We start from the raw sequence: 25,961 nt of genomic DNA on the forward strand, positions 1-25,961 counted from the left end.
CTTCAGCTGGTATTTTATAGTGCAGGTGAAATTGACTCCATGATGAAGATGAGTTATATTGAAGTTCAGATCAGAGATGAGTTTCGTTTGGTCCTGATGTTGCTGGTCATTGAGGATGAGTGTGTTAGAGGAGGAGCTCCATGTGAGAGTTGGTGGATTAAAGGGGCAGTAGATGTTAGCAGAGCAGCGCAGACTCACAGAACTGTCCTCCATCACCTTCTTCTGATCAGCATTCAACTGCACTGTGGGTTTAGATGGAGACGCTGAAACACAAGTGAAATTATATCAATATTACATCCATTAATAAAACTGAATTGCTCTTATACAGGTTCAGATTCACTTTTCATTTCAAATCAAACTATATCAATAGTGTCATCCAGAATGATCGGAGCATTTTTGTGCAGAATACAATTACAGTAAGTTACTTTGCAGTAAATAATGTCTCCAAATTCAGCTTTGATGCTTCATTTAAATCTATAGTCATTCAATTGATTCATCAACATGATCAATCTCTATGTCTTAACTTTATTGGATGTTATTAAACTATTTTTAGAGTCACTGTTTAGTGCAATATAACACTTCTGCATACAGTATACAGTCTAATATACTGTAGATAACAATACGACACTCACCTGTGACACTAATGTCAACTTTTTCATTTTTATAGCTATATTTCAGATTATTTCTGCCTTCAATTCTGAAGTAATATTCACCGCTGTCATCCAGTCTGACATCATCAAAGCGGGTGGTGCAGTTTTTGTCTGCTGGTTTGCCAAAAATTTCCCCTTTGAGATTTCCTGTACTGGGACTGCTGGAGTCAAACACTACATAACCTGAATTATAATATACATATTTATACCATATTCGTTTTGCATCAGTGAGGTCATATTGATAATATTGATAATATTGGCCAGTATCAAAAGTGCAGGGTATGAAAACACAGGATCCTTCTAGAGCTTCTATCCTCTCTGGCAGATTGATACTGAAGTCACACAAAACATCTACACAACACAAAACACAAACATATATAAAATATGCATTAATAACATGAATGAAGATCAGTTTACTGTAATGTAGTTCACACGCAGAATAGGTTTGATTTGAAAATGCTGGTATTACATAAACACATATTCATAATCTAAAACACAAAGAGATAAGTGTTAATTACTCTTTAAACTCCCACAAAGATCAAATCATGCTTTTCAAATCATAAATTCAGCCAATAATAAGAATGAAACAACCTTTTATCAGACAACCAATGAGAATGATCTTCACAGCTGTTTCCATCTTTAATGTTCGTTCAACCTTCCAGTAGAAAATACAAATGAACAAACACACAGGTCGTGTTTTACAATTACAGTTCAAGTGGAAATTCAAGCAGTTATTTTCATGTCTGTAAGTTGTTGTTCAGTTTCCTCAGAAGTTCTTTCGACTGTGCAGGAGTAAAATATTAAATGGAGAACATTCGAAGACAAGAACGACATTTTGACTCACTATCAGGTAACCTGATTTAGGTTTAGCACCCCTTAAAGAAACTGATTTATATTATTTATTATATCTTAGAATGATCAAGGACTTCCTTCTCTGTGTTCAGAAGATGTTCAGAACCTCGAAGTGACGTAAAAACATCTGAAAATATCAAATGACTTACCAGAGAAAACTGTTGAAAGTTTAAAGAAATATTTTCAACAGAGTTTTTCCTGAGAGATCAAGTGTTCTTCTGTATCACTGATGATGTTTGAGTGTGAACATGACAAACGTCTTCACTGATATTATATTTATTACAACTTCCTGTTTTACTCACAAATGTCAGAAATAGTTCAAGCTGTTAAGACCAGTGAAGACTGGAGGCAGAGCAAAGGTCCGGGGCCAATTTTCATTTAGATTGAATTATCTTTTAAAGTTGAGATCCACACAATCCATTTTTGTTTATTTGTTAGATTCTCTTAATTACAGTCAGATTAATTAAACACAGCACAGATGTGGTAAAGACACTCCTCATCTGTTCTTAAAGAGACAGTACTCTTTTAGCATTTGTAATACACCTCAATGTAAACTCAATGTAGTTTCAATAGGTCCTCTTGTTGGTGAAATACACATCACTCTTCTAGGGGTTTTAGGAGTTCTCGGAGCAGAAAGTTGAAGAGTATCTTCTGTGTTTTAACTACGGCATCTTAAACCATTATTTAAACAACAAATTCAGGATGTTGGTAGTGATGTATGTGTGAAAAGCATACCAGGAAGACCTTTCTGAGAATACTTTACTGACCACAAACGAACAGGAACATGTTTGCTGCATGCGCACTACAAGTGCTTTGTGACACTTTCAGCCAGCGCATGCGTAGATGACAAGCACAGAAGAAGAACATCTAGTCAAGGAAATCTAGGCGGCATGTGCTGATGATGAAATATGCATCATGTATTCTGTGCACGGAGTAATCAGCAACGTCGATGCACTTATTATACTTTAGCCTTGACTTGTGCACATGGTCCTAGTCTGTGTGTGTCGTCTGCACATGTGCTGGCCTATCAGAAAAGTGAACTCATAATGGCAACGGATTGTGCAAAAACAAAGTACACGTGGGCCTTTAGGGTTATTATCCAGCAACTTGTCATCAACAAAGGAAAATCCAGAAGAACAAATGGCTCAAATGCAAATTCTCTTCTGGTTTTTGATGTACAAACTGAACAGCTCTATTGTTAATCCAGAAGTCCTGAATTTATGACATGCTGTTTCATATTTCTGTATGGCAGCACCATCATAATTAACCTTATTCCTTATGATCTAACCAAACTAGAGATGTGTTTTAAATAAAAAATAAAATAAAATAAAGGCCACACATGTGAGGAACACAACAGAGATCATTGGTGTAGGTTTGACTTGAACATGGGGGTTGTATTGCTAATAATTATTGGGGGGTTGCACTTGCTTGTTTTGATTATTTTTGGGGTGGTCAACACCCCTGACAGAGATGATGAAATGTCACTTTTCCACTGTACATTACGGTTCAACTCGACTCGCTTTACATTTCGGAGCTTGCTTTTCCACTGCAGTTTAGTACCACATCAACATGGGTGTGATTATAAACTGATCGTCACAGTTCACCGCCTCTACTGCCGTGACATCATCTTAAACACGACACAAACATACCAAAACAATAACATGACCACTAGCTGTTAGCTACTAGCTCATTGTGCTGCATAAAGCAGTTGTTGATGGTGATTTTACACAAGTGTAACAGTTAAATTGGCCTGTTTGTTTTAGAAGCAAACTTTCCAGTAGCTGGTCACTAAATAAAGTGAAGCTTTCAAGCAGACTATAGAGTTAACGCAACAAAACATACTATTCTCCATCGTGGATCAACACCATTCCAGGGCATTTTCCCTCCCATTGCTCGACTGGAAATCAAGATAACCATCTTTTTGATAGAAGCATCACCTGTTTAGTTTAATTTATTTGTCAGTTTGAAATACTGATATGAAATATATTATTGAAACATAATAGTTAGTAGCTGTATTTATATGCTTAGAAAATAGCTGTCTGAGGAGTTGACCACCAAGTGAACTGACTTGTTCCAATAAGGACTTTATTGTGTCCTCCTGTTTCCTGTCCTGCCATAATTGTTTGCAGCTTATTTAGTGTGATTAGTTTGTGTCTAACTACCATTGTGTTCTAGTTCCTGTCTGATGTTCTGCATGTGAGATAGTTTCTATGGTGAGTCTTTGCTTCATATTTATTTAGTTTCCATTTAGTTTATTTGGTTTCAGTGACCGCTAGTGTTTTTGATTGACTTTGAAAATAGTTTTCAGATAAATGGTGTCTGGTCTCTAGATATGCTGGAGTCCCTTTTAATGTTGTTGTTGTTTAATAATAGTGTTTACTGTTCTGTCTCTTAAAAAGGTATTAACAGAATTGGTTCATGAATTTAACACTCCAGTCAAATTTATTTATAAAGCACATTTAAAAACAACAAATATTGATCAAAGAGCTGCAAAAAGATTTCCAACCAACATAATACATCAAAAGATACAAAAAACATGAAATGTAAAAAATATTGAAACAACATAAGATAACAGTTTACACAGTCTCAAAAAGATTATTTTGGATACTGTAACGAATTGTGTGGGAAGGAGGAAGCAGACGGGAGATGTGGATCCAAATGCAGCTTTATTGGGCAAGCATATAAACAAAAACAAACTCAGGAACAAACGAAAAGTCCACGATGGGAAAAAATAAACTAAATGAGGAAAACATAAAGGGGCTAAACAGGTTGGGGAAACATCCATAAAAGACAGGGAAACCTCGAACGAAGACGGAGAGTACAAGAGCATGAAAACAAAACGTCAACATTCAACTTACAACGATAGACAAGGAGTGGAAAACACACAGGGTTTATATAAACTGACACAGGAGGATCACAAACGACAAACAGATGCAAACAATGACACAATAATGGCAGTGAGAAGATCTGGGAATTGTGGGAAGTGTAGTTTTACACACGGACAGTGAGACTCAACAGGGAAAACGTGACATGGAATGGGATCGGTGAAGGGTGACACGGAAAACATGGGGCAGACAAACACAGGAACGTAACATAGCCCCCCCTCAAAAGGACCGGATTCCAGACGGTCCTAAGAAGCAAAAGAATAGAAAAAATAAACAAATGGTCAAGGAGAGAGGGGCTAGAAAAGGGGGAAAACAGACAGACCAAAGGGGGCACTAGGGACACAGAGACAAACCAAGGAGGCACAAGGGGCAATTAGGCAGTCCACGGGGGCACAAGGGGCAATTAGGCAGTCCACGGGGGCACAAAGGGCAGACAGGCAGACCAGGGAGGCCGAGAGGGCAGTGTGGCAGACCAGGCAGGCCGAGAGGGCAAGCAAGCAGTCTCTGGGGGTGTGTGAAGGGAACCGGGTCAGGTGGCCTGGGGGCGTCCACAGGGTAGGGATAGGCTTAGGAGGCCAGGGAGGTATCGACCGGGCAGAGACAGGTTTAGGTGGTCTGGGAGGCGTCGACCAGGCAGGGACAGGTATAGGTGGTCTGGGAGATGGCCGTAGAGCAGGGGCCGGTTCAGGGGGCCTGGGAGGAGGCCATCGGACAGGGACAGGTCCAGATCCAGGAGGCGGCCTCAGGACAGGGACAGGTCCCGGAGGCGGAGCTGAGAGGGGCTCTGGAGACGAAGCTGAGGGAGGCTGTTGAGGCTCAGGAGGCGGAGCTGAGGGAGGCTCTGGAAGCTCATGAGGCGGAGCTGAGAGGGCCTCTGGAGATGAAGCTGAGGGAGGCTCTGAAGGCTCAGGAGGTGGAGCTGAGGGGGGCTCTGGAGGTTCCGGAGGCGGAGCTGAGGAAGGTGGAGCCGAGGATGGCTCGGGAGGCCCAGGAGGCGGAGCCGAGAGAGACCCAGGAGGCGGAGCCAAGGGAGGCGGAACCATGGAAAACTCTGGAGGCTCAGGGGGCGGAGCCGTGGGAGGCTCTAGAGGCAGAGCAGAGGGAGGCTCTGGAGGCGGAGACCTGGAAGGCTCTGGAGGTGGAGCCGAGGGAGGCTCAGGAGACGGAGCCGAGGGAGGTGGTGCCGTAGGAGGTTTCAGAGGCGAAGACCTGGTAGGCTCTGGGGTCTCTGGGGGCAGAGCCGTAGGAGGCTCAGGAGGCGGAGCCGTGGGAGGCTCAGGAGCCGGGGCCGTAGGAGGCCCGGGAGGCGGAGCCCTAGGAGGCTCGGGAGGCGGAGCCCTAGGAGGCTTGGGGAGAAGGGCCGTGGAATACTCGAGAGGCTCTGGGGCAGAGCCCTGGAAGGCCCGAGGGGCTTGAGAGGCGGAGCCCTGGCAGGCTTGAGGGGTGGGGCCCTGGAAGGCTCGAGTGACTTGAGGGGCGGAGCCCTGGAAGAGGCTCGAGTGACTCGAGAGGCGGAGCCCTGGGAGTCTCGAGAGGAGCCCTAGGAGGCTTGAGGGGCGCTGGCTCTAGGACGGGCATGACCACTGGCGCTGGCTCTTGGACGGTCCTGGCTACTGGCGCTGGCTCTTGGACGGTCCTGGCTGGTCCTGGCTACTGGCGCTGGCTCTTGGACGGTCACGGCTACTGGCGCTGGCTCAGGGACGGTCGAGGCTACAGGCGCTGGCTCAGGGGCGGTCGAGGCTACAGGCGCTGGCTCACTGACATCGGGGCCTAAGGGCTCAGGCTCGCTGACCGTGGCTGAAGGGGGCTCAGGCTCGCTGACCGTGGCTGAAGGGGGCTCAGGCTCGCTGACCGTGGCTGAAGGGGGCTCAGGCTCGCTGACCGTGGCTGACGGGGGCTCAGGCTCGCTCAACGTGGCTGACGTGGGCGCAGGCTCGCTCACAGTGACAGGCGTGGGCGCAGGCTCGCAGACGGGGGCAGGCGTGGGCCGGGAGGTGGAAGCCCGTCTTCTCTTACTCCTCCGGGCAGACGAGGTTGACCGTGCTGGCTCAAGGACAACGACAGGAGTGGGGGTGAGTTCGCTGACAGGTGGGGCTGGCGCGACAGGAAGCACCATGGGCGACTGGAGAGTCACCAATGAGGGAGGAGAGGTAGGGTCCTCCTCAGCGACGCCCACGGTGAACGGCGAGTCGCAGACCAGTAAAGTCGTCTCCGTGAAATCACGGAGCGTCCAGTCGCGCGTCGCCGGTGGCAACCGCTCCTTGATCGAATTATTCAAATTGCCTCTGAAAAGACCACCAGGGCAGAGTCCGGGAAGTCCGAGACATTCGCCAGGTCAGTGAAGTCGCGGATGTGGTCCTCCATCGGTCGGTCCTCTTGCTTTAGGCAGAGCAGCTGGTAGTTCGCTTGCTGAACCGCTGGATCCATAGTTTGGTCAATCGTTCTGTTATGAATTGTGTGGGAAGGAGGAGGCAGACGGGAGATGTGGATCCAAATGCAGCTTTATTGGGCAAGCATATAAACAAAAACAAACTCAGGAACAAACGAGAAGTCCACGATGGGAAAAAATAAACTAAATGAGGAAAACATAAAGGGGCTAAACAGGTTGGGGAAACATCCATAAAAGACAGGGAAACCTCGAACGAAGACAGAGAGTACAAGAGCATGAAAACAAAACGTCAACATTCAACTTACAACGATAGACAAAGAGTGGAAAACACACAGGGTTTATATAAACTGACACAGGAGGATCACAAACGACAAACAGGTGCAAACAATGACACAATAATGGCAGTGAGAAGATCTGGGAATTGTGGGAAGTGTAGTTTTACACACGGACAGTGAGACTCAACAGGGAAAACGTGACATGGAATGGGATCGGTGAAGGGTGACACGGAAAACATGGGGCAGACAAACTCAGGAACGTAACAGATACGGGATATAAATGTATTAAATATTGAGGAGGATTTTAATGTCCAGTGGAATATTAATCCATCACCTCCGTCCAGAGACAGATGTGATCACCTGGAAACTTTAATTGTGATCGGGACGTAGACAGAAATAACTGGTTGGAGGATTGATGGAGGCTGAAAAACAGAATTAACAAATGAAAAATCAGTATAAAGTATGAAGATTCATGATGTAGGCATTCTAGTTTAAATATATACTGTATAGGTCACAGCGCTTATTTTAGATTCCAAACGTAACTATAGAAATAATCACAGTTGTGTAACATTTAATGGAGACTATATTATAAAAGTTGATCATTAATTTTAATAGCTGAAAATGAGGAAATATAAACTCTGAATACTCACACTGAATGTCCAGCAGTACAGATGAGTTTTGTTCTCCGTATTGATTCTGAGCTCTACAGTAGTATCGGCCACTGTGTGTCGGGTCGGTTTTACTGATGGTGAGATTTTGTCCAGTCTGCAGGTGTTTCAGGTGTTCTTCAGTGTCTCTGTACCAGCTGTAACTCACATCTGGGTTTCCATCACTGATGCAGGTCAGCGTCACTGAACGACCCTCCAACACAGAACCAGACGGATTTACAGTCACTGATGTGTTTTTAGGGGAATCTGAGGGAGAAAAAACGAATTCAGTCTACAATATTATTTAAAGTGATATGATTTGTACTTGAACAAGGCGACATTTGTATTTCCAGAAGAAAACAACACTGACTGCAAGGCAGCAGAAGAACAGAGTTAAAGTTTGAGGTAAGTTTAGATTTGAGCGTTTGTTTCTCTGTAAATGTATTGTGACACTATTATAAGTTTGAAAAGAGTTTCACATTAAGTGTTTCGAGCTGAATTAATTGTCCCAGTATTTATTTAGTTTTGTGTTCTGTCGAATCTCTCATTGACACATTGTTAGAGCATTTACTGTTTAATCGATCTCGAGTTTAGAACAAACCCGAACCAGAATGTCTGAGGAATATCAGTACAGAACAAATATTCCTGTCTTACACTGAACATGTAGTGTACGGGACGCCTGTTCTGTTTTGATCTTTTTCTTCAGCTGGTATTTTATAGTGCAGGTGAAATTGACTCCATGATGAAGATGAGTTATATTGAAGTTCAGATCAGAGATGAGTTTCGTTTGGTCCTGATGTTGCTGGTCATTGAGGATGAGTGTGTTAGAGGAGGAGCTCCATGTGAGAGTTGGTGGATTAAAGGGGCAGTAGATGTTAGCAGAGCAGCGCAGACTCACAGAACTGTCCTCCATCACCTTCTTCTGATCAGCATTCAACTGCACTGTGGGTTTAGATGGAGACGCTGAAACACAAGTGAAATTATATCAATATTACATCCATTAATAAAACTGAATTGCTCTTATACAGGTTCAGATTGACTTTTCATTTCAAATCAAACTATATCAATAGTGTCATCCAGAATGATCGGAGCATTTTTGTGCAGAATACAATTACAGTAAGTTACTTTGCAGTAAATAATGTCTCCAAATTCAGCTTTGATGCTTCATTTAAATCTATAGTCATTCAATTGATTCATCAACATGATCAATCTCTATGTCTTAACTTTATTGGATGTTATTAAACTATTTTTAGAGTCACTGTTTAGTGCAATATAACACTTCTGCATACAGTATACAGTCTAATATACTGTAGATAACAATACGACACTCACCTGTGACACTAATGTCAACTTTTTCATTTTTATAGCTATATTTCAGATTATTTCTGCCTTCAATTCTGAAGTAATATTCACCGCTGTCATCCAGTCTGACATCATCAAAGCGGGTGGTGCAGTTTTTGTCTGCTGGTTTGCCAAAAATTTCCCCTTTGAGATTTCCTGTACTGGGACTGCTGGAGTCAAACACTACATAACCTGAATTATAATATACATATTTATACCATATTCGTTTTGCATCAGTGAGGTCATATTGATAATATTGATAATATTGGCCAGTATCAAAAGTGCAGGGTATGAAAACACAGGATCCTTCTAGAGCTTCTATCCTCTCTGGCAGATTGATACTGAAGTCACACAAAACATCTACACAACACAAAACACAAACATATATAAAATATGCATAAATAACATGAATGAAGATCAGTTTACTGTAATGTAGTTCACACGCAGAATAGGTTTGATTTGAAAATGCTGGTATTACATAAACACATATTCATAATCTAAAACACAAAGAGATAAGTGTTAATTACTCTTTAAACTCCCACAAAGATCAAATCATGCTTTTCAAATCATAAATTCAGCCAATAATAAGAATGAAACAACCTTTTATCAGACAACCAATGAGAATGATCTTCACAGCTGTTTCCATCTTTAATGTTCGTTCAACCTTCCAGTAGAAAATACAAATGAACAAACACACAGGTCGTGTTTTACAATTACAGTTCAAGTGGAAATTCAAGCAGTTATTTTCATGTCTGTAAGTTGTTGTTCAGTTTCCTCAGAAGTTCTTTCGACTGTGCAGGAGTAAAATATTAAATGGAGAACATTCGAAGACAAGAACGACATTTTGACTCACTATCAGGTAACCTGATTTAGGTTTAGCACCCCTTAAAGAAACTGATTTATATTATTTATTATATCTTAGAATGATCAAGGACTTCCTTCTCTGTGTTCAGAAGATGTTCAGAACCTCGAAGTGACGTAAAAACATCTGAAAATATCAAATGACTTACCAGAGAAAACTGTTGAAAGTTTAAAGAAATATTTTCAACAGAGTTTTTCCTGAGAGATCAAGTGTTCTTCTGTATCACTGATGATGTTTGAGTGTGAACATGACAAACGTCTTCACTGATATTATATTTATTACAACTTCCTGTTTTACTCACAAATGTCAGAAATAGTTCAAGCTGTTAAGACCAGTGAAGACTGGAGGTAGAGCAAAGGTCCCGGGGCCAATTTTCATTTAGATTGAATTATCTTTTAAAGTTGAGATCCACACAATCCATTTTTGTTTATTTGTTAGATTCTCTTAATTACAGTCAGATTAATTAAACACAGCACAGATGTGGTAAAGACACTCCTCATCTGTTCTTAAAGAGACAGTACTCTTTTAGCATTTGTAATACACCTCAATGTAAACTCAATGTAGTTTCAATAGGTCCTCTTGTTGGTGAAATACACATCACTCTTCTAGGGGTTTTAGGAGTTCTCGGAGCAGAAAGTTGAAGAGTATCTTCTGTGTTTTAACTACGGCATCTTAAACCATTATTTAAACAACAAATTCAGGATGTTGGTAGTGATGTATGTGTGAAAAGCATACCAGGAAGACCTTTCTGAGAATACTTTACTGACCGCAAACGAATAGGAACATGTTTGCTGCATGCGCACTACAAGTGCTTTGTGACACTTTGCCAGCGCATGCGAGATGACAAGCACAGAAGAAGAACATCTAGTCAAGGAAATCTAGGCGGCATGTGCTGATGATGAAATATGCATCATGTATTCTGTGCACGGAGTAATCAGCAACGTCGATGCACTTATTATACTTTAGCCTTGACTCGTGCACATGGTCCTAGTCTGTGTGTGTCGTCTGCACATGTGCTGGCCTATCAGAAAAGTGAACTCATAATGGCAACGGATTGTGCAAAAACAAAGTACACGTGGGCCTTTAGGGTTATTATCCAGCAACTTGTCATCAACAAAGGAAAATCCAGAAGAACAAATGGCTCAAATGCAAATTCTCTTCTGGGTTTTTGATGTACAAACTGAACAGCTCTATTGTTAATCCAGAAGTCCTGAATTTATGACATGCTGTTTCATATTTCTGTATGGCAGCACCATCATAATTAACCTTATTCCTTATGATCTAACCAAACTAGAGATGTGTTTTAAATAACATTTTATTTTAAAAAGGCCACACATGTGAGGAACACAACAGAGATCATTGGTGGAGGTTTGGCATGAACATGGGGGTTGTATTGCTAATAATTATTGGGGGTTGCACTTGCTTGTTTTTATTATTTTGGGGGGTCAACACCCTGACAGAGATGATGAAATGGCACTTTTCCACTGCAGTTTAGTACCACATCAACATGGGTGTGATTATAAACTGATTGTCATAGTTGTGTCTCCTCTACTGCCATGACATCATCTTAAGCATGACACAAACATACCAAAACAATAACATGACCGCTAGCTGTTAGCTACTAGCTCATTGTGCTGCATAAAAAGTTAAATTGGCCTGTTTGTTTTAGAATAAAGTGAAGCTTTCAGGCAGAGTATAGAGTTAACGTAACAAAACGTACCATCCTCCATTGTGGAGAGTCCAGGGCATTCTCCCTCCCATTGCTCGCCGGTTTAAATTGCGTCAATTTGGACGAACCACTTCCACTTTTCCTTGATGGTTCTGTAGTCACTTAAGTTTTTTAACTTTTCCCTAAACTGTTGGTAGGTCGGGTGGTAGCTGTGTGCGGCCAACAGCTGAGACACTTCCTGAAAGACATTTTCTTTTCGTGGACCGTCTGTACCTCGTTTATTGACCACGGTGTGGTTTTGCTCACAGCCATTTCTTTTTTCACAATTCGGAAGTCGCGTGAACAAATGATACTGCTATCGCTGTTGCTAACTTTAAAACTAGCGGGTTCATGGCGCGTGTTGAAAATCCAGTGACGCCGGTAGTGCCGATTCTTCCTGACCAATCAGTGATCTGCAGGATTTTGACGTCACATTTAGTATCGACTCGGCTCGCTTGGAACCTCGACCGAGGTGGTACTAAAAAAACTATCAGGTACTATCCACAGTGGAAAACCCCCAAAAACCGAACTGAGTGAGTCGAGTTATACCGTGCAGTGGAAAAGCCCCAATAGAGAGTCTGGAGTAGTTTAACAGCACCTGCCTGTAATGTGCTGTAGTGACCACTGGGGGTCACTGTTTCTGTATATTTGTATTTTTGAATGAATTTTGAGAAATCACAATGTATGGCAGCTGTAGGACTGGAAATCAAGATAACCATCTTTCTGATAGAAGCATCACCTGTTTAGTTTAATTTATTTGTCAGTTTGAAATACTGATATGAAATATATTATTGAAACATAATAGTTAGTAGCTGTATTTATATGCTTAGAAAATAGCTGTCTGAGGAGTTGACCACCAAGTGAACTGACTTGTTCCAATAAGGACTTTATTGTGTCCTCCTGTTTCCTGTCCTGCCATAATTGTTTGCACCTTATTTAATTTGATTAGTTTGTGTCTAACTACCATTGTGTTCTAGTTCCTGTCTGATGTTCTGCATGTGAGATAGTTTCTATGGTGAGTCTTTGCTTCATATTTATTTAGTTTCCATTTAGTTTATTTGGTTTCAATGACCGCTAGTGTTTTTGATTGACTTTGAAAATAGTTTTCAGATAAATGGTGTCTGGTCTCTAGATATGCTGGAGTCCCTTTTAATGTTGTTGTTTAATAATAGTGTTTACTGTTCTGTCTCTTAAAAAGGTATTAACAGAATTGGTTATTGAATTTAATACTCCAGTCAAATTTATTAATAAAGCACATTTAAAAACAACAAATATTGATCAAAGAGCTGCAAAAAGATTTCCAACCAACATAAAACATCAAAATATACAAAAAACATGAAATGTAAAAACATTGAAACAACATAAGATAACAGTTTACACAGTCTCAAAAAGATTATTTTGGATACAGGATATAAATGTATTAAATGTTGAGGAGGATTTTAATGTCCAGTGGAATATTAATCCATCACCTCCGTCCAGAGACAGATGTGATCACCTGGAAACTTTAATTGTGATCGGGACGTAGACAGAAATAACTGGTTGGAGGATTGATGGAGGCTGAAAAACAGAATTAACAAATGAAACATCAGCATAAAGTATGAAGATTCATGATGTAGGCATTCCAGTTTAAATATATACTGTATAGGTCACAGCGCTTATTTTAGATTCCAAACGTAACTATAGAAATAATCACAGTTTTGTAACATTTAATGGAGACTCGAATCGGAGGACGTGCTGAGTGACGTCAGCCAGGTCTCCTAAGCAACCAAATTGGCCTGTTTGGTAGGGAGGGTAGAATCACATGGGGTAACCTCATAATGAACAACAATAAATGCATTAAAAAATGAACATCCTCCTTGATTGTCTACTGCTTTCAACACAATGAACCACCAGATTCTCCTGTCCACCCTCTCTGACCTGGGCATCACGGGAACTGCGCTTGGATGGGTTGAGTCGTACCTCATTGACAGATCTTTTAAGATCTCCTGGAGAGGAGAGGTGTCCAAGTCACACTAGCTGACCACTGGTGTTCCTCAAGGATCAGTGCTTGGACCCCTCCTCTTCTCAATATACACAACATCCCTCAGACCGATCATTGAAGCACATGGCTTTTCCTATCACTACTATGCAGATGACTCGCAGCTCTACCTGTTGTACTGTCTCAGCTCGTATCTCTGCCTGCCTCTTAGACATTTCGCCATGGATGAAGAAACACCATCTTCAGCTTAACCTTGACAAGACCGAACTCCTCGTGATCCCAGCCAATCCATCTGTTGACCACAACCTCACTATTCATCTTGGTTCAACTACACTAACACAGAACAGCTCAGAACCTGGGAGTGGTGGTAGATGACCAGCTTAATTTTACCACCCACATCTCATCAACCACCCAGTCTTGAAGATTTGCACTCTACAACATCAGGAAAATCAGACCTTGTCTGTCTGAATATGCTGCACAGACCCTGGTCTAAACTGGTAATTTCAAGACTGGACTACTGTAATTCTTTGATGGCTGGCCTCTCAGCTAACACAAATAAGCCACTGCCGATGGTCTAGAATGCAGCAGCGCATCTGCTCTTCAATCTGCCAAAAAGGGCTCATGTCACCCCTCTCTTGATTTCACTTCACTGGCTACCTTTAGCTGCCCATATCAAATTCTCTGGCCTTCAGGACAGCCAACAGGTTTCTACAGGTTTATATGCTCCAACTCGCCCTCTGCGGTCTTTTCTTAAACTTGTGTCTCTGCAGGACAAAAAAGGGCTTTTCCTTATCAGTGGGCATTTTTCTCTTGAATAGGCTAGAGAATTATGTTAGCATTTGTGGAGTTGCATTAGCTTGGTTTAGGTCCTATTTAGCAGACCGCTACCACTTTATAAATGAGGAATTTTCAAACCAAACAAAAGTAAAATATGGAGTGCCACAGGGATCAGTTTAGGGCCTGTGCATTTCTCCTTGTATATGCTTCCCTGGGAGATATTATCAGGAATCGTGGAATAAGTTTCCACTGTAATGCTGATGATAACCAACTTTATATATCTTCAAAACCTGATGAGATTTCACAATTCTCCAAATTAACAGTGTATCAATGAAATAAAAGATTTGATTTCCTTCTACTCAATTCGAAAAACAGAGGTACTAATTATTGGACCGAAAACCTCTAAAAAAAAAAAATAAGCCGCTAAAATATAATTTCACTCTCGATGGATCTATTGTTACATCATCTTCAACAGCAAAGAATTTAGGTGTTATATTTGATTACAATATGTCCTTTGAAAATCAAATTACCAATGTTTGGCGAAATTACTGCACATGCTCTCTGTTGCTGATGGCTGAAAAACTAATTAATGCATTCATGACCTCAAGACTAGATTTTTGTAATACATTACTGGGAGGATGTCCATCCATCCATCCATCCATCCATCCATCGTCAACCGCTTATCCTGTGTACAGGGTCGCGGGGGGCTGGAGCCTGGGAGGATGTCCAGCAAGATAAAAATAAATACATTTCAATTGGTTCAAATTGCAGCAGCCAGAGTGCTAAGAAGATCCAAGTAATATGTTATTAGACTCATTTTATCATCATTACATTGGCTACCTGTTAAATTTCAGTATTAAGTTTTAAATTCTGTTAACCACATACAAAGCTTTGAATATAGCGGCAACATACACCTTCAAGGTGGAGAGCGACGGCCTCCCGTTCAGCCTCTCCTGCAGGAAGGAAAGCACTGATCCAACTGCTCATCTCTGGAGATCTTTGCGTTGGGTAGAACACCACTTAGCGAACAGACACCACTTCAAGGCATACAGGCGCCTCGTAGAGGGAGCCCTGGCCTGAGTGATTGTTTCACAACATCTGTGTAAGTAGGCGCACTGAGGGGAATGCATACTTGCGTAGCCCCAGGGGCCAGCTGTATGCCAGCACATCTGTGCTGAGGGGAGCCTCGTTCAGAGAATACCAGAGCGGGGAGTGGGAGGATTCCCGGGAAGCGAACAGGTCCACCTATGCTCGACCGGAGCGGTCTGGGATGAGGTAGGAGGAAAATCGTCCCCTTGATCCATGGAGACTTTCACATTGGTGGCGGAATTGTGCCACCTGCCAAAAGGAAACGGTGCCCTGTGGTCAAAATAACGATGGCCATGGACACTGACTATATGTGAGGAAGTGAGGAAACTGCTCTCTCCTTGAGAATGTGAGTACCACAGCCTGTTGTATAAAATCAAAAGAAAAGGAAAACTAAGATTCTCCACCTGGTCCTCCACAGGGGTCTTTGAAGCCTTTCTCTGGTTCTTGGTGGCCCACCATGAGACGGGTGGCGTCTGTTTCCTGCGTGCGGCTCCATGCTGAGGGTGGCCCACTGGGGCGGGCTGTGGTGGAGCCGGTGTTTTCTTGGCAGGGGGACGCACTTGGCAACAAGCAGACAGGGTGCAAAGTCTTGAGCCGCACAGGGGCAGGATGTGTTTTAATGTGTCACCATTAAAAACTGCCAGGCAAAGTCTCCAACGGTGTCGCCGAATAGGCCAATCTGGGAGATTGGGGCGTCAATGAATCGAACCTTATCAGCCTCTCTAGACTCGATCAGGTTGAGTCAAAGGTGGCGCTCCTGGACCACCAAAGTGGACATCGCCTGCCCGAGAGACGGGAGCTTGTCGTCCGGAGGGTGAGATCGCTCACCGAGCACAGTTCCTGCATCCATCCCGGTTAGGACTACCCTCGTGCAGTTCTTTAAGTGCTTTGGCTTGGTGCACCTGCAAGAGAGCCATGGCATGCAGTGCATAGGCGGCCTGTCCAGCAGTACCATAAAAAAGACGCTTTCAGTAGGTGCCACGCTTTTAGAAGGAAATATATTCTTCTTAAATGAAGAACATATGCTCTGTTGCTGCGCCCAGGGGTATTCTCTGCACAGCCCTGGAGCAAGAGGGGAGAACCGCTGTAATGCATCGTAAAATCCAACAGCTTCACACAGTCTCAGATTTAAATGGATTGGCAGAGTATAAACATAACCGCCGGCCCCGAAGAACAAATCTGAATGAGTGCTTGCATTCCAGTTCTAGTGTCACTACATTGACACAACATTGAGTGAGTGACAGAAGGGGAACATGAATTGAAAAGTCAAAAGTTAGAAGATTCAGAAGATTTAATGCACAAGAAACAGACTAAGACCAGCAAGGGATAGATTTATGAAGCATTTTGAATAATAAAAGTCTTCATAACAATGTTTGTCTTTTTTCTTAAACTACATAGCTACATGCCTTCCTGTGAACTAATTATAATTCATCCTAAGAAGCTTTTTGTGATTCCAGCCACTGTACATTAATCAAAAAGTTTTATTCTTTCAAAATGACCACCAAGAAAAGGCCAAGATTAAACAAAGCAGACCAACAGAATAAAGGAAATTATTTTAGGTTTGTCACCTCTGCGAGTGTTTGATTGCATTTCATCAGTATTGCATCTGGTGATCATTTTACAGATTTCAGTGTTGTTTTGCACTGTTTTGTATAGAAATATGACATTTCAAAACACTGCATCTTCTGTCATAAAGACTTTACAAAAGAGGAACAAAATTGCCAACACTCTTTCCATTTTCATTGCAAAATACATGTTGAAACTTTGTTGTAAATATAATGCAAAATAGAGGAACTCTGAATATTAACTAAATTTGTGCTTATCAATGCAAAACTCACCGCCACAAAGTCAGTATGTTGTTAGTGGTTACCAGAAATTTTGTTTGCAGTTGCTAAGGTGCTCTGAAACTTATACTTATAGAGCCTTTAATTGGTTCTATAACTCCACTCTCTCCTCTCCACCAATAGCTGGTGTGTGGTGGGTGTACTGGCACACTATGGCTGCCGTTGTATCATCAAGGTAGATGCTGCACACTGGTGGTGTTTGAGCAGGATCCACCTGTGCTATGTAAAGTGCTTTCAGTGTAGTGTCAGAAAAAGCACTATATAAATATAACATTCATTCATTCAAGATGAAATGGCCGTGCAGTGATTTAATACAGCATGATTTATTTAAAACTTTTCTCAGTATTACTTGCAATTACTTAGGGAGCCTAAAAATATATCTAAACATCTTTAAAACAAAATGAATTTAATCAAGAGGCAAAATTGGATTTGACTTGTTTTCAAAGAATTTATCTTGAATCCTCTAAAAGTAATTGAAAAACTACAAAAAACGTAAGATTCTCTGAAAACAACTCTTAATATCTTATGCAGTTTTGCTTTTAAATGTATAAAATGTATCTAGTTTTAGGAAGATTCAATATTTTTACTGGGGGGAAAAACTGATTATGGAATGTTTGCAATGTGCACATCTCAAGTTTGTAATTTCTTACACATTGTTTCGCCATAATGTCTGTGTACATTTCTGAGCAATTCCAGAACTTTGCAATATGGCACTTCTCAGGTTGCTCTTCTCTTTCGCTTGGATGAATAACTTTTGTTGTACTTTCCCTCATTTTAAGTTGCTTCTGTATAAAAGTGTTCACTAAATGAATACATGCAAATGTGAACTTTTTGGAATGAGTTGATGATTTGGTTGCTATTGGGTGTTCTGAGTGGTTGCAAGGTGTTTTTTTTACTGGTCTCTATGAGACCCTCCTTCATTGTAAGTCTATGGGATTTTGCTCTGAATGGTTTAAGTCCAATAGTTTAGAAGAGTAATAGCATACCCTCTCCTCACATGGTAAAATCGAATTGGTTCACTTTACTTAAAAAACCATACAAACCGATTGACCTAAAAAAAATCTAATAAAGTGGACTAGGAATTGCATGTCTTTCTCCAGAGAAGCACTTGTGTCATCAAGGTTACCTAATATGATCATCTCAACCATTTAGGCAAAGTTAACTAGTTTCAGGTAGACTTAACTCATAACTGGGATTCATTGATTCATTGATTCTCATGATGGTGCCACAGATGGCCACCTTGGTGTGGAGCTCTCCAATTATTTTGCTATTTTTGTTTGTTTGTCCTGTGTTTAGTAATACTTTTCAAGCCAGTTTTACCAGGGACGAACTGCTGAACATTCGGCAGCACATACCAGATAATCTTTTCCCGGTTTTTAAATATTCGGAGGTGCAGATGTGTTTATTTAGATGTGCTACGAGACGCAGGCGAGGGAGAAGAGCCGGTGCGCTGGTTAAACTCCGTCAGCGTGGCATTCGAACAGCACAGCCGAGCATTCATCTAGCAAATCTACGCTCCCTAACAAAACGGACAAACTACATCATCTCACACGTACAGATAAGGACTTCTCAAACTCTGCTGCACTGTGCTTCACAGAAACTTGGCTGAGTGAAGCCATTCCGGACAGCACGTTACATCTGCCAGGCTTTCAGCTGTTCAGAGCGGATCGCATCGCGGATTTAACGGGAAAACGAGAGGTGGTGGAACATGCATTTACATGTGTGTTTACGCATTTGTGTTTGAATGTGTGAATGAGACATAGTGTAAAGCACTTTGAATACCGCTAAGGTTAAAAAGGCGCTATATAAGTGCAGACCATTTACCATCTACTTGCCGCAGGAGTTTTCCTTGTTTATTTCCGATGTGTGTTTACATCGCCCAAATGCCTGTGGGAACACATCGCTGCAACAGCTGGCTGATCAAATCACAGACATGGAACAACAATAACCCGACTCACTTATTATTATTCTTAGGGATTTTAACAAAGCAAATCTCACACGTGAACTGCCCAAATACAAACAGCACATTACATGCCCCACCAGAGACAGGAATATACTGGATCACTGCTACACAACCATAAAGGATGCATATCGCTCTGTCCCTAGAGCATCTTTGGGACTCTCTGATCACTGTCTGATTCATCTTCATCTGAACTACAGGCAGAAATTAAAATAAAAAAAAAGCCAGTAGTAAGAACTGTTAAGAGACGGACCAATGAAGCTGAGTGGGAACTACAAGCCTGCTTTGATTGCACTGATTAGAGTGTTTATGAAGTTGCAGCTACAGACCTAGACGTTTACATCCCTACTAGGACATTTTTATCATTCAACAATGATAAACCATGATTTACCTGAAAAAAAAAAGCTTTGTAATGCCAAAGAGGATGTTTACAGGGGTGGAGATAAAGTCTTGTACAATCAGGCCAGGAACACACTGAATAAGGAAATCAGAGTGACTACAGACCTGTTGCCCTGACGACTGTGGTCATGAAGTCATTTGAGAGACTGGTGTTGGCACACCTGAAGGACATCACTGGACCCTTTCTAGATCCCCTTCAATTTGATTATCATGCAAACAGGTCTGTGGATGATGCAGTCAACATGGGATTGCATCATATCCTGCAAAATCTGGACAGACCGGGGACATACGCAAGGATCCTTTTTGTGGACTTCAGTTCGGCTTTCATCACCATCATCCCAGCTATTCTCCAGACTAAGTTAAACTCCCTGTTCTCATGTCTATCTGTCAGTGGATTACCAGCTTTCTGACGGACAGGCAGCAGCTTGTGAGATGGGGGAAATTCACTTCCAGCACCTGTACAATCAGCACTGGTGCCCCCCAGGGATGTGTGCTCTCCCCACTACTCTTCTCCCTCTACACCAATGACTGCACCCCTCTGTCAAGCTCCTGAAGTTTGCACCGCTGTCATCGGACTCATCCAAGATGATGATGAGTCTACAAACAGAAAGGAGGTTGAACGGCTGGCTAAATGGTGCAAACATAACCTGGAGCTGAACATGCTCAAAACAGCGGAGATGATTGTGGACTTTAGGAGGAACACCCCAAACCTGACATCCCCCCCCCACAATTCTAAACAGCACTGTGGCAGCAGTGGAGTCATTAAGGTTCCTGAGCACTACCATCTCACAGGACCTGAAGTGGGAGACACACATTGACATTGTGAAAAAGGCCCGGCAGAGGTTGTACTTCATTCGCCAGCTGAGGAATTTCAACCTGCCACAGGTGCTGCTGATTCAGTTCTACTCAGCAGTCATTGAGTCTGTCCTCTGCACTTCAATAACTGTCTGGTTTGGTGCAGCTACGAAATCAGACATCAGAAGACTACAGAGGACAGTTCAGACTGCTGAGAGGATTATTGGTTGGATTTTTTTTATTATTATATATGTCTTGCTGCTTTTTTTGTATTGTGCACTGGAAGCTCCTGTCACCAAGACAAATTCCTTGTATGTGTAAGCAATAAAGCTGATTCTGATTAAAGTAGCATAGTTTTTACCTTATTTAACAACACACGTGGTATGTAATTATTATATTTCCCAATAAATACCCTTGTCTTGATGAAGCACACATAATTTATTGAAACGCAAGGGCTTATGTGTAATCCCTACAGCCTTGATTTTATACTTGTTATTTATTATACTAAGTTATTAATAGTTATAGATTTGAGTCACGATTCCAAAACATGACATTTTAAGTAATGCTTAATTAGGACCACGTGATTGTTGATAATGACAACTTTAGAGTTTGCTTTGTAACAGTAATTCAATTAAATCTATTAATAATAGTGAATAAATTATTTTTGAATTTGAGAAAGCTAATAATATTTACAGTGTAACGAGCCGCACAATTTGAGGTAACAATTATGTCTGAACCACAAACAGTGCGGTATGAATGACAACTGAAGTTTAATACTTAGGTTAGGGGCTTCTAAGAATGAGAATAGTAATTAATATGTATCTGTACACTTCTGTCACTCACCTGATGTCGTGTCAATGTAGTGACACTAGGGGTCGGTCCTGGTAGCCCCAGACATCTCAGATCTTTGAGAAAAGTCCAATGACATTTGCATGCCACTCCCCCGGACATATGGGTACATAAGGAGCTGGAATGCAACCACTCATTCAGACTTCTTCTTTGGAGTCTCGGAGTCCTGTGAAGCTGTTGGATTTACGGCGCATTACAGCTTCTTCTCCCACTCTTGCTCCGGTTGAGTGCAGAGAACGCACCTGGGTGTTTCATCAGCCTAAAAGAGTATATTCTTACTAGGCCTCACAGTCTGTGTCCACGGCCGTCGTTATCATGACCGCCGGGCATCGTTTCTCTTTGGCAGGTTCGGTGCCCCAGAGATGGGCTTCCCGCCCCCGCATACCCAGCTGTGGCAAAAATCCACCCCCGATGTGATGGCCTCCAAGGGTCAGGAGGACGGACTTCTTCCTCTCCCGTCCCAGGCTGTTCCGGGAGTGGTCATAAGGAGCAAGGTAAGTGCTTTGATGTCCCTGGACTTGGCATGGCCACAAGTGCCACATCAGGCTCTGCCCCATCACGAGGCCCCACCACATCATGGTTACTAACGTAACCTCCATTCCCTGATGGAGGGAATGAGACGTTTTGTCTCTCCTGCCACAACAATGAACTATCCGCTGAAATGGCCGGGACCTTGTCTCGGCTCCTCAGTGCGAAAACTGAATGAGTGGTTGCATTCCAGCTCCTTATATACCATATGTCCAGGGGAGTGGCATGCAAATTCCATTCATCAATTTTCATTGGCCTTTTCTCAAAGATCAGAGATGTCTGGGACTCCCAGGAGCGACCCCTAGTATCACTACATCGATACAACTTCTCGATTCCTCCATCAGGGAACGGAGGTTACGTTAGTAACTATGACGATTATTAATCTTAATTATTAATACTCACACTGAATGTCCAGCAGTACAGATGAGTTTTGGGTGCCGTATTGATTCTGAGCTCTACAGTAGTATCGGCCACTGTGTGTCGGGTCGGTTTTATTGATGGTGAGATTTTGTCCAGTCTGCAGGTGTTTCAGGTGTTCTTCAGTGTCTCTGTACCAGCTGTAACTCACATCTGGGTTTCCATCACTGATGCAGGTCAGCGTCACTGAACGACCCTCCAACACAGAACCAGACGGATTTACAGTCACTGATGTGTTTTTAGGGGAATCTGAGGGAGAAAAACGAATTCAGTCTACAATATTATTTAAAGTGATATGATTTGTACTTGAACAAGGCGACATTTGTATTTCCAGAAGAAAACAACACTGACTGCAAGGCAGCAGAAGAACAGAGTTAAAGTTTGAGGTAAGTTTAGATTTGAGCGTTTGTTTCTCTGTAAATGTTTGTGACACTATTATAAGTTTGAAAAGAGTTTCACATTAAGTGTTTCGAGCTGAATTAATTGTCCCAGTATTTATTTAGTTTTGTCGAATCTCTCATTGACACATTGTTAGAGCATTTACTGTTTAATCGATCTCGAGTTTAGAACAAACCCGAACCAGAATGTCTGAGGAATATCAGTACAGAACAAATATTCCTGTCTTACACTGAACATGTAGTGTACGGGACGCCTGTTCTGTTTTGATCTGGTCCTTCAGCTGGTATTTTATAGTGCAGGTGAAATTGACTCCATGATGAAGATGAGTTATATTGAAGTTCAGATCAGAGATGAGTTTCGTTTGGTCCTGATGTTGCTGGTCATTGAGGATGAGTGTGTTAGAGGAGGAGCTCCATGTGAGAGTTGGTGGATTAAAGGGGCAGTAGATGTTAGCAGAGCAGCGCAGACTCACAGAACTGTCCTCCATCACCTTCTTCTGATCAGCATTCAACTGCACTGTGGGTTTAGATGGAGACGCTGAAACACAAGTGAAATTATATCAATATTACATCCATTAATAAAACTGAATTGCTCTTATACAGGTTCAGATTCACTTTTCATTTCAAATCAAACTATATCAATAGTGTCATCCAGAATGATCGGAGCATTTTTGTGCAGAATACAATTACAGTAAGTTACTTTGCAGTAAATAATGTCTCCAAATTCAGCTTTGATGCTTCATTTAAATCTATAGTCATTCAATTGATTCATCAACATGATCAATCTCTATGTCTTAACTTTATTGGATGTTATTAAACTCTTTTTAGAGTCACTGTTTAGTGCAATATAACACTTCTGCATACAGTATACAGTCTAATATACTGTAGATAACAATACGACACTCACCTGTGACATTAATGTCAACTTTTTTATAATAGTTATATTTCAGATTATTTCTGCCTTCAATTCTGAAGTAATATTCACCGCTGTCATCCAGTCTGACATCATCAAAGCGGGTGGTGCAGTTTTTGTCTGCTGGTTTGCCAAAAATGTCCCCTTTGAGATATCCTGTACTGGGACTTCTGGAGTCAAACACTACATAATCTGAATTATAATATACATATTTATACCATATTCGTGTTGCATCAGTGAGGTCATATTGATAATATGGGTGAATATCAAAAGTGCAGGGTATGAAAACACAGGATCCTTCTAGAGCTTCTATCCTCTCTGGCAGATTGATACTGAAGTCACACAAAACATCTACACAACACAAAACACAAACATATGAATGAATACATAAACTAACGGCAAACTGAGTTTACATAAAGAAGAGGTTTGATGATTCAAATTAGTGCTAATTAATCTTTAATCGCACACAAAAATCAAATGAAAAGTTAATATCTGAAACTGCTTTTGTATCTGTATCTGCTTTCAAACTATTAATTCATTTTATTGAAAATATGAATAACTAATAAGAATGAGACGACCTTTTATCAGACATCCAATGAGAATGAACTTCACAGCTGTTTCCATCTTTAATGTTTGTTCAACCTTAAATATTCAAATGAAAATGAATCTGAATTATTTCCTTTTGCCTGCAAGAAGAATTGAAACATATTGTTGATATACTGTACATTTATATATAGTCTCTGAAGTCCTTAAAATATTTGACATAAGTTAATAAACGTCAAGATAAAGAATTCAGGAAGTCACAAGAATAAATCACTGGGAATAATTTGATTTGATCTGAGAAATATCAACAATCAAAACATGCTTCATTATGTTCTGAAAATATGAAACGTACGGAAGTAAATGTGTACGAACATATAAAATGACTTACCAGAGAAGACTGTTGTATTTCCTGAGAGATCAAGTGTTCTTCTGTATCACTGATGATGTTTGAGTGTGAACATGACAAACGTCTTCACTGATATTATATTTATTACAACTTCCTGTTTTACTCACAAATGAAGAAACTCAAGACTTTCGATTCACACATGAGAAGTGTCGAGGAGCATTTAAAACAACAGCAGTCTCATCATTATAATACAAATATTCACAAACAATAAGAGGAAACATTTGCATATTATTTCTTTTCAAAATGACTTATTTTCAGATGACCGTGTTTATATTGTGTATTGCAGCATTAATGTTCAATCTTCTGTATTCTGTGTATTTTGTTGAACTCTAGTTTTTGTTAATCCAGATGTCTGAACTGATGACGTGCAGTTTTTTATATTTCTGTAAAGCGGCACCATCTAGAGGACTGAACTCAACATTTGACAACATATTGCAGGTCATAAACATTATTCCTCTTGATCTAACTTGATCTAATCTAACGTTTGTCTTCTTATTTATATACAGTGCATCCGGAAAGTATTCACAGCGCTTCACTTTTCCCACATTTTGTTATTCCAATAACAGCCTTATTCCAAAATGGATTAAATTCATTATTTTCCTCAAAACTCTACAAACAATACCCCATAATGACAACTTGAAAGAAGTTTGTTTGAAATCTTTTTGTGCATGATGCTACAAGCTTGGCACACCTATTTTTGGGCAGTTTCTCCCATTCTTCTTTGCAGGACCTCTCAAGCTCCATCAGGTTGGATGGGGAGTGTCGGTGCACAGCCATTTTCAGATCTCTCCAGAGATGTTCAATCGGGTTCAAGTCTGGGCTCTGGCTGGGCCACTCAAGGACATTCACAGAGTTGTCCTGTAGCCACTCCTTTGTTATCTTGGCTGTGTGCTTAGGGTCATTGTCCTGTTGGAAGATGAACCTTCACCCCAGTCTGAGGTCCAGAGCGCTCTGGAGCAGGTTTTCATCAAGGATGTCTCTGTACATTGCTGCATTCATCTTTCCCTCGAACCTGACTAGTCTCCCAGTTCCTGCCGCTGAAAAACATTCCCACAGCATGATGCTGCCACCACCATGATGCTGCCACCACCATGATGCTGCCACCACCATGCTTCACTGTAGGGATGGTATTGGCCTTTTGATGAGCAGTGCCTGGTTTCCTCCAGACATGACGCTTGCAATTCAGGCCAAAGAGTTCAATCTTTGTTTCATCAGACCAGAGAATTTAGTTTCTCATGGTCTGAGAGTCTTTCTGGTGCCTTTTGGCAAACTCCAGGTGGGCTGTCATGTGCCTTTTACTGAGGAGTGGCTTCCGTCTGGCCACTCTACCATACAGGCCTGATTGGTGGAGTGCTGCAGAGATGGTTGTTCTTCTGGAAGGTTCACCTCTCTCCACAGAGAAACGCTGGAGCTCTGTCAGAGTGACCATCGGGTTCTTGGTCACCTCCCTGTCTAA

At 41.6% G+C, this 25,961-nt stretch overlaps 1 protein-coding gene and 2 long non-coding RNA genes across 3 annotated transcripts in view; all 3 read right to left on the reverse strand.

Annotated features, from left to right (window-relative positions):
* The window catches only part of LOC127637236 (B-cell receptor CD22-like), a 157,510-nt gene that overhangs the window by 45,349 nt on the left and 86,200 nt on the right, over positions 1–25,961 (reverse strand). The window lies entirely within an intron of this gene.
* Positions 925–1,764, reverse strand: LOC127637243 (uncharacterized). The gene is made up of 3 exons (XR_007969699.1): positions 1,652–1,764; positions 1,242–1,305; positions 925–1,001 (listed from the first exon to the last, which is right to left on the reverse strand). It is a non-coding gene; the product is annotated as an uncharacterized LOC127637243 (long non-coding RNA).
* Positions 9,308–24,527, reverse strand: LOC127637240 (uncharacterized). The gene is made up of 3 exons (XR_007969696.1): positions 24,488–24,527; positions 24,135–24,242; positions 9,308–9,399 (listed from the first exon to the last, which is right to left on the reverse strand). It is a non-coding gene; the product is annotated as an uncharacterized LOC127637240 (long non-coding RNA).

This window comes from Xyrauchen texanus, chromosome 45 (genome assembly GCF_025860055.1).
Source record: "Xyrauchen texanus isolate HMW12.3.18 chromosome 45, RBS_HiC_50CHRs, whole genome shotgun sequence".
NCBI classification, from domain to species: domain Eukaryota; kingdom Metazoa; phylum Chordata; class Actinopteri; order Cypriniformes; family Catostomidae; genus Xyrauchen; species Xyrauchen texanus.